The 8,881-nt window shown below is 36.9% G+C and overlaps 1 protein-coding gene across 3 annotated transcripts in view; it reads right to left on the bottom strand.

Moving 5' to 3' along the window:
- FAM133A (family with sequence similarity 133 member A) overlaps positions 1-8,881 on the bottom strand; it is an 81,561-nt gene that overhangs the window by 9,755 nt on the left and 62,925 nt on the right. For 2 of the 3 annotated variants that reach the window (XM_006752667.2, XM_015564914.1), the window contains exon 3: positions 6,192-6,271. The gene's annotated coding sequence lies outside the window, so the exon portion shown is untranslated. The remainder of the gene's footprint in view (positions 1-6,191; positions 6,272-8,881) is intronic. The other variant, XM_006752668.2, reaches the window with a different exon arrangement.

Here is an 8,881-nt window from a genome sequence, read left to right on the forward strand (position 1 = left end):
TTTGCATTGAGTTGTGACTGGTGATGAAAAGTGGATTTATTTTGAGAATCCCAAATGCACAAATCATGGGTTTATCCAGGTCAACCATCAACATCCACTGCAAGGCCAAATTGCTTTGGAAAGAAGACAATGCTCTGCGTTTGGTGTGATCAGGAAGGTGTGGTGTATTATGAGCTTCTAAAGCCAGGTGAAACCCTTAATACTGATCACTACAACAACAACTAATCAATTTGAACCATGCTTTGATCCTGAAATGACCAGAATGTTACAGAAGACATGGCAAAGTAATTTTGCTTCATGATGATGCACCATCACACACTTCAAAACCAGTTAAAGACACGTTAAAAGATCTGACCTGAGAAGTATTATCCCACTCGCTGTATTCACTAGACCTTGCTCCTCCAGATTCCCACTTGTTCCAATTGATGGCACATGCACTTTCTGAGCAGCACTTGAAAACATACGAAGAAGTGGAAAATTGGGTCTGTGAATGGTTTGCCTCAAAACAAGACAAGTTCTATTGCGATGGTATCCACAAATTACCTGAAAGACGGGGAAAATGTGTAGCTAGTGATGGACATTACTTTGAATAAAGCACTTTTGATGTTTCTCTTGAAATCATTATGTTTTTTCTTTGATTACAAAATCCGCATTATTAACAGGTACACTTAGTACATGCAATGCATATACGTAAAAATAGGGTGTCCCCAAAATGTATACACACACTTTGAATAATTATAAAGGCAATGCTTATTAAAATGTATTTCCTTTTCGAAATTGAGCTATCAACTGTTACAGTGTGTATACATTTTGAGGGACACCTGTATATGAATATACCAGCTATGCAATAGATAAAAGCATCAGTTTTTTATTGAAGCTGGATACATTTACATGTCATATACTTTCTCACATTAGAAATGACTATATATATAACACAGTTCCTAGAAATTCAAAGATGAGAGCACATAAACTTATTTGATACAATACTTATAGTTGATTATTGGAAATAGTGGTAAGGTGTGCTCAGGAGCATCACAAACTGAAAATTTGTATTGGCATTACATTATTATGCTGGAATCAAAGGGAACTATCTATATTATAAAAGGCCTATGGCCCTCATGCCTTAACGACCAAAGACCAAGGGGGGTAGTCAGGGCTGTGAGCACAGCGAGGTGCATGCAGGTGGTCAGGGCCATGCGATTTCATGCACTGGGCTTCTAGTGGTTCTGTAACTGGCCTGATTTGCAAAACTATATGGAAGAGATGACTGAATTTATCCCTGGGAGCAAAGGGGAGTTCTTCATTGAAGGAAGAGTACTGAGGATGAGTTTGTTTGATAAAGGCAGATAAAGTGTCTTAAGAAAATTCAGTAATGCAGCAAATTATCATTACCATTAGAATTGAAGGCCCACCTCCCCCATTTACTTGCTAAGTGCTCTCCTACAAATCATGTAACCTTTCTGTGTCTCAGATCTCACATCTGAAAATTGAGTTGATATATGATCATTCTGTTTACAATCCATTCTCCTGCTCCCAAGTTCAAATTAAATATTCTTTGGTCATGGTTTGAAACTTGTAAAAGACTTGATAAATGTAAAGACTTGATATTCTTGTTACTATCATCAGGGATCCTATATAATAAAAGGCTAATATGCAAATTGTCCCCTCGACCGGGAGTTTGGGAATTCAGCCAGGGGGTGGGGCCGGCCTGCCAACCGCCCGTGGCCCCTCCCCCCAGCTGGGCCCCACCCATGCATGAATTCGTGCACCAGGGCCTCTAGTCATGTAATAATGATTACAATTATTCAGTATTCACCTTGAGGAGATACCATTCCAATTGTTTTACATGAATTATCTCATTTAATTCTCCAAACTCCATGGAGTAGTTACTATTAATTTTCCCCTTTGACAGATGAGGAAATTCAGTCTGAGGAAGTTTAAGTAATTTGTCCAAAGTCTCAAAGCTAATACAGGCTATATCCAAGACTGGACCCCTAGGAGCCTGATTTAAAGCCTGCATTATTAAAGAATGTTGTCATGAAAAGTGGCTGCAAGTTCTAGCTAAGGACTCTAATGTCTAATGCAAGTAAGATAGATGTATATCTTCCTTAAAGTTCAGAAGGTCACAGGACAAATGCTCCCTGGAAAGGGCAAAATAGAGTCTTAAGTTAATAAAATTTAAATTGGTTGAAAATGTCAGTTTCTATAAATTGGGTCTATTGAGGCAAGTGTTTCATTTATTTATCTAATCAATCAAAAATGTTCTGATACATGAAGTACTTTTGGGGTGAGAGTGGAGATGAGAGTTTAGCTTAAACTAGTCAATGTATTTCTCTGCACAACGTTCTGGCTGAATACAACATTTTTATGATAATGAAGAAGCTTGGGAAAATAAAAATAAACTCAAAACGCCACCAATTAAGTTATTATGTTCAACTTCTTTCCTTACCCAACCTGACTACCAGAGCTGTTGAAATGCACTGATTCATATTTTCTCTTCTCTCTTCATACCTGCAAGTGCAGTGATGCTTAAGGACCAGTGTTAACTGTAATTAGCAAAAAACAAATGAAAACTATCCAATCAGCCTGGATAATCTATAAACTCTACTAAGAGTTTCTTCCTTTAATATTTCAGATTTCTAACTATCTATGTTTCTTTATGTGGCTGCATATCTTTCTGTTATTTATATTAATAGATAGTCATTTGTAATTTCTTTTTCCCTTACTGTATTGCAGATCCCTAAAGGGTAAAATCTTTAGCATTGCCCAGACTACCATGCTACATCCACTGCTTTGGCATATATTCTGAGTCACATAATTTGCTAACCTGACATGTAACAACATATGATATCATTTTTTTTACCTATTTATTATAACATTGCCTGCAGCAGTTGCCATGCAGTACTCAGGAATATAGGAAAGTTCCACATTAGGAAGTCAGCTGTTTTCGCTTAGACTCCCCTGAATCTTTTTCACCTTTGACTGACACTGAAATAATATATAATTACCTGAATCAGGGATCTGAAGATTCCTGTATATTTGAGTTACTCCAAACTCAGAAACTCTAGATACCTGCTTTTCTCTATGGAAGAAATCAATTCTAAATTGAAATCCTTCAATAGCCCTGAATATGAGCATACAGATTACTTATTCAATCCCTTAGATTTTCTGATAAATAGCCAATGTAATCTGTTTGGCTTAACCTATTCCAAACTCTTTGATCATGAAATTCCTAATCATGGAAATAAATTTGATATCCTAAAAATTAGAAAAACACCTAAAATGATGTTGGCATACTGAAATGGAATAAAACTTGCTTTTCATCAGTAGTGAATTACAGCTTAGTAAATATTAGAAAATATATCATGGTTTCATAACTTTATTTTGACCATAATACAATTTAAGAAGAAAAATATCTTTAACATTGCATCTATATGGCATAAAATATATAATTTGAATGTAGGTGATTTATTGATCAGGCACTAGTGTTAAACAATACACACAAAGTCTGCAACTTCATGAGGCTTACATTTTATAGGCGGGATATAATTAACAAATTTGGGCTTTATTTCAAATATGTCAGAATGAACTCACCAAGACTTTAATAGAAAATACTGGGTCTGGGAGCACTGGAGAAACAACTTAAATAATGTCATGAAAAAATACGTAGCTAAATCCAGAATATGGGACATTCTATAAAACAAAGTTGATCTTTTCTAAATTACATGGGGAGAAATGAAAATTGTTGTAGAAGAAAAGTTTAGGCAGTGGTTCTCAACCTTTTGGCCCTTTAAATACATCATGTGACCCAACCATAAAATTATTTTCGTTGCTACTTCATAACTGTAATGTTACTGTTATGAATCGTAATGTAAATATCTGATATGCAGGATGGTCTTAGGCAACCCCTGTGAAAGAGTCCTTAGACCGCCAAAGGGGTCGCGACCCGCAGGTTGAGAACCCCTGGCTTAGAGCGACAATTAAATGGCATGTTTGAACCTTGATGTTTTCCTGGTTTAATATGAGGTTTACTTTGGAGAGATAGAAGTGTTCTAAAATTAGATTATGGTAATGGTTGCATAACTTTTGTAAATTTGAAGTAAATCATTGAATCTTGCATTTATAATGAAAATTAGCCCATCTGGCGTGGCTCAGTGGTTGAGCATCCATCTATGAACCAGAAGATCATGGTTTGATTCCAGGCAGGGCACATGCCTGTATTGCTGGCTCAGTCCACAGGGTGGGGTGCAGAATGCAACCAATTAATGATTCTCTTTCATCATTGATGTTTCTATCTCTCTCTCTCCATCTTCTTTCCTCTCTGAAATCAATAAAAATATAATTTAAAAATAGAATTATAATCCAAATAAGGCTTTCTATAAAAGATTCTGAGGGGGGCATCAATGGATATCAAATATGGATGGGTATTAGATGATTTCAGAGAATTATTTTTAATTACATTAAGAGTTATAATATTGAGATTATGGAAGATAATGCCTTTATTTTAAAGAGATACATATTGAGGTATTTGCATATGTAGCATTATGAAATCTGTACCTTTCAAATTGTGCAGCAAAATAGAGAAAAAAATAACACATTAATAAAATTTCTTGACTAGGTTGTGCATATATATGTGTTCACTAGAAAAGTTTTTCATGTTTTCTATGTGCTTGAAAACTTCCTAATAAAGAGTTGGAAAATATATTACTTTTTAAGAGGGAGAGAGAGAGAAAGAAAGAGAGAGAGAGAATGCATCGTTGGAGAATATTACACAAGGAGTAATATTATCTTTGTTTTTGGCAATCTTAACAAATTGGACCTGCTTGTAATTTGATTAGGAGAACAGATATCTCTCAATTGTTGAAAACTGAAAAACTGAGTGTATTGGGAAATAGTTGATTATGAAGCTACAAATAGACTTGGCCTAATGTTCTGTGTAGCAGTATAAATAGTAGTCATTCAATTCACCTTTTCATCCTGCTTCCTATCTGTTCCACCTTTTACCTTTCAATTTCTTCTGGTTCACTTATTTTTTTAAAAGTCTTTATTGTTAAAAGTATTACATATTTTTCCTCCATTGATCTCTAGCAGCCAGCCTCTGCCCCCCAGCCCAGGCCTTCAGCCCCCTATTGTCTGTGTCCACTGGTTATGTTTATATGCATACAAGTTATTTGGCTGATCTCTTACCCATCCCCCTGCCTTCCCTCTGAGGTTTGATAGTCTGTTTGATGCTTCTCTGTCTCTGGATCTATTTTTGTTCATTAGTTTATGTTGTTCATGATATTACACAAATGAGTGAGATCCTGTGATACTTATCCTGGAGAGCATTATGCTAAGCGAAATAAGCCAGTCAGAGAATAAGTATAGGCTGGTTCACTTTTGTTGTGAGCATCACATAAAGCCCTTAATGCTCTTGGTATAAAAACCAAATAACTAATACTAGGGGCTCTGACCTAAATAACCTGATTGCTGCTTATCTCTTCAACTTTACCTTCTGACCCACTCATCTTCCTCCCTCTCTGCAGGTCAAACGCAGTGGCTTTTTTTCAGTATCTTGGGTATGGCATATTCCTTCTAACCAAGGCCTTTGCATGTACTATTACCCTCCAAGTGCAACTTGCATATTATTTATTTGGAAAAGCCTTTCCAGATGTCCTTGAGAAAGTTATGTCTGTCAATTATGCTGTGAAGGCACCTTGTGCATTTTCTTTTAATGGTCACTGAAATGATAATTATCTAATTATCTGTTCAATCATTTGTTTAGCACCATTTCCCTCCGTCATATTTAGGGTTGTATAAGGAAAGGATCTATGTGCATTGTGCTCATAAGCTCACCACTGAAGTTCTAAAACAAAGTCAGCATATAAACATGCTATTGTTTATATCAAAAACCACCTCTCAATCCCATTTTACCCATTATCTACTGCTTCATTTCTCTATTGCCCTTTTTAAATCAACGCTCCTGAAAAGAGCTGTTTATTCAGAGTTTTCAACCCCTCTACTCCCATTCTCTCTTGATCTTACATCAATGGAGCTTTCACCTTAACTACTCCATAAGAACTTTTGTTGTCCAGGTCACCAATGACCTCCACATCACTAAATCTGGTGATCAATTTGCATTATTCATCTTTGTTTCATCATTCAACGTCAATTAAGAGGGTGAGTCACTCCCTCCTCTTTAAAAGACTTACCTCAATTGGCTTCCAGAATCACACACTCTTGGTTTTTACTCACCTTCCCAGTGGCTTCTTTTTAGACTCCTTTTCAAGTTCTTCCGTTGGAACCAGAGATAAACGAAAAATCAGAAAATGTTTGTTAAACTTCTCACATTAAGTTGGCAGCAAGTTTTGTTAAAGTAACAAAAAAAGTAACCAAATTTAAAGAGATGCTGATCAACATGGATGGACTTGGAAAATATTATGCTGTGAAATAAGCCAACCTGAGAAAGACAAATATCACATGATCTCACTTATTTGTGGAATCTAATGAACAAAAGGAATTGACCAACAAAATAACACCAGAAGCAGAGAGGTGTGGAACAGACTGACACACCTCAATGTGAGGTTGAGGGGACAAGAAGAGATAAACCAAAGAACTTAATATACTTATATGCATAGCCTATGGATATGGGCAATAGGGTGGTGAAGACCTAGGGGGTGGGTGAGTAGGGGCTGGGAGGAGGGGGAAGGGAGGAATGGAGGATTTCTGTAATACTATAAACAATAAAAATATATTTCAAAATAAATAAATAAAATTATTGGAAAATTAAAAAATAAAGAAAGATGCTGATCAGAACAAAAGTTTATTTCATTCAGGTAAATAATAGCCCTACTTAAAATGTTATGATTAACACTTTCTCACCAATATAGTTATTTATTATATTGAAATAACTACTTACTATAAGTAATTATAGATTGCTCCCTGATTTCATACTTTACCTATAATTAGTGACTTAATGTATTCTTTTGTCATTGTGTATTGAAACTCCTCCTACCCTCAGTGGAATCATTGTTCTGAAACCAATTTTCTTTTCTTTTTTATATATAAATACTTTTAATTCAGACCCTGTAAAGTTATCAGATGTTTGGAAAAAAAGTTTTTTAAACAAGAATCCATAAATCTTTTAAGATCTTAGCTATGAATGGGTGAGATTATTATCCATTTCATAAAGTCCCCCAAGTGAGTAACAATGTATAAAGCAAAAGGAAGGTCCCTCAGAGTTTGTAATTCTTTGTCTGCACAATCCTGTCTTCCTTGCTCAAGAAGTTTGTAGTCAATTTCAGAATCCATTCCAGGAGCCAACTTCTTTTCTTAACTATATTCTATTGATTTTTTACAGAGAGGAAGGGAGAGGGATAGAGAGTTAGAAACATCGATGAGAGAGAAACATCGATCAACTGCCTCCTGCATACCCCCTACTGGGGATGTGCCCACAACCAAGGTTCGTGCCCTTGACCAGAATCGAACCTGGGACCCTTCAGTCCGCAGGCCGACGCTCTATCCACTGAGCCAAACCAGTTAGGACCCAACTTCTTAATTTAGATTACAGGCTAACCATTCCGGGGAAAAGATACAGAGAAAAAAAAAACAAACAAAAACCACAAGATCGACAAGGATGAAGAGCCAAAGATGCAACCAGTGGGAATGTTTTGAAAATCAGTCCCTGGTTGTATTTTTTGGTTCTGCAGCTGCCTCTCCAGGCTTCATCCAAGCCTTGATACTCCCACCCAGGCCTCGTGGTTTTCACCCAATACTCAAGGCTTTACCCCAACCTCATGGCTCCCCACCAAGCCTAACCACTCCATAATCTTTCACCACTCCCTTCATTTCTCTCATGCCAGTTGCCAAGCAGCAGTCTGAGCATCTGGAAACCTCCTGAAAGCCAGTAAATTTAAACAAACTCTTCCCCAAGCCTGGACTCCTGTTTTATATTTATATAGTGCTTTCAAATTTACAAAGTAAATTAACAAAGAACTATATTGGGGTCAACTGCATAAAATAATTTAACAATCCAAAACATCCTAAGGAATAAATTAATTTTTTTCCTTCCTTGGTGTCCTTAAACTTTGATGACCAACCTAGAATGACGAACTAGAGCCTTCTGATGGCAATTCCAGACATTACTCTAAGACAGGAACTCAAAGCATGGTCTTGAGACCTATCGTGGCCTCCAAGATCCTTTCAGAGAGTCTGCAAGCTTCTTCTTTTTCCAACTATGTTATATGTGTGAGGTCTGATTTTCTTCAGTAGATACGGGAATTATTAAGTCAACATTAACAATATTTTAAAAGATAAAATAATATACCTCTGCTCACTAAATGTTTTTTCAATTTGGAAAATATAGTGACTTTTCATAAAGTATTATCTAGTGAAAATATAATGGTCTTATTGGTATTTTCAAATATTTTAAACATTTCTCAGTTTTAGTTTCTAATACTAAAAAGTTTTCTCAGATGTTATTTATGACATAAACAAATGCTCTTTAGGGTTTTTGATAATTTGTAATAATAAAGTGGAATCCTGAAATGAAAAAGTTTGAGAAACTTCCTCCAAAAAAATATTTCTTGACTCCAGACAAGAACTACTAAAAAACTTCTGTAGTCATGAACTTACTTTCAAGTTCGTGACAGGGGAAGGCGACCCAACCCCCTGATCAGCCCTGCTCTGTGCCTGATGGGGGGAGCCCCCCAACTCCCCCGCCACGGGCCCTGCTCTGTGTGTGAGGGGGTAGAGCCATAACCTCCCCATCGGCCCTGCCCTGAGTGTAACAGGGTGTGGCACCCCAACCCCCTAATCCGCCCTGCCCTGTGTGTGACAGGGGGCGGTGCCCCAACTCCCCTATCAGCCCTACTCTGTGAGTGACAGGGGGGGGCTCCCCCAC

This window comes from Myotis davidii, unplaced genomic scaffold, assembly GCF_000327345.1.
Source record: "Myotis davidii unplaced genomic scaffold, ASM32734v1 scaffold550, whole genome shotgun sequence".
Lineage (NCBI taxonomy): Eukaryota > Metazoa > Chordata > Mammalia > Chiroptera > Vespertilionidae > Myotis > Myotis davidii.